Source organism: Penaeus monodon, chromosome 28, assembly GCF_015228065.2.
Source record: "Penaeus monodon isolate SGIC_2016 chromosome 28, NSTDA_Pmon_1, whole genome shotgun sequence".
Lineage (NCBI taxonomy): Eukaryota > Metazoa > Arthropoda > Malacostraca > Decapoda > Penaeidae > Penaeus > Penaeus monodon.
This window is the reverse complement of record NC_051413.1, coordinates 38,777,323-38,778,547: the sequence shown is the minus strand read 5'-3', so window position 1 is coordinate 38,778,547 and position 1,225 is coordinate 38,777,323.

Here is a 1,225-nt window from a genome sequence, read left to right as displayed (position 1 = left end):
CAATGTATTTTCCCCTTTTATTGCTCTCATTATGTGTAGGCTGCTTAAAATCATTTTTGTTTTTAGTGATATTTGTTACTATAATGTAAAAGAACTGCATTGCATTTTTATTTTAGATATATTGGCTTGGCTTTCTAGAAGTTTAAACAAAAGAATTGTCAATGAAAGTAATGTTAAACTATGATTTTCTTCATGTATGTATTATTTTTTATAGTGACATCTGTGTCCTTATACCCTTCTTAATACAATGTATAACTATGCCTATTGTATTTACTGTACAGATCAAGTTAGTATTGTACATATATTACCCAGGTAGTACAAAGTTCATGTGAAATATCCAGGGAAGAACCTCTTTATTGTATTCAGTGTACATAATGTACAGACATTAAATATTTTATCTACCATTAATGGCATTGTACAGCATTACACTTTAAAATACTTGGAAGTTGTTGAGTAATTTTACATGTAAAATATCCTTTATTGTAGCTGAATATTCTATTTCATATTTGTCTTTACAATCTTTGTATTGAAATTTTGAATGTAATCTAGTCCACTATTGTATGTTTAGGGAAATATATTTAAACTGTTACTTTCGTTATTATTTCCTCCCAGAGTAATGGCTGCAGACTGGTATTAGGTATACTTGCTGGGGATTACTTCTTCCATGAATTTTAACTTAAAGCTGAATCTCCTGTAATTAGAAAACCATTCTTCATGAAAAAAAAAAATCTATTTTATATGGACTATGCTATTTTACCAGACACTACTTTGTCAATGCGTCAAAATATTAGAGATTACAGGTAAAGGATATCATGATTTCCCAGAATTGCTCTGGTAAATGAGAAAAAAATATAGAAAGAAGGTTTAGAAAATACAAATGTTATCATACTGCTCAATGGAGGACTGATATGATATCATTACAGGTGTAGTATATCTATTCTTTGCCATTTGTTATTACTGCTTTATGAAATATAGATATCACTATGAATATGAACTACATAGTCGCAATATTAGGTACAAGCAGGGAAGGGTTTAAGAATATATATGTAGTGTATTCCCTGATACAAGAAATGGGACACTAAACATGAAAACAGAACTACTAAAAAAAGGAATAGTGAAGTAAGAAACAATCATTTTGACTTAGTACATTACGAATCGACAACAGGTACAGAAAAAAACGGAAAGGAGACAATGACTTCTTGGTGTTTTGTGCCTCATGAAAAGG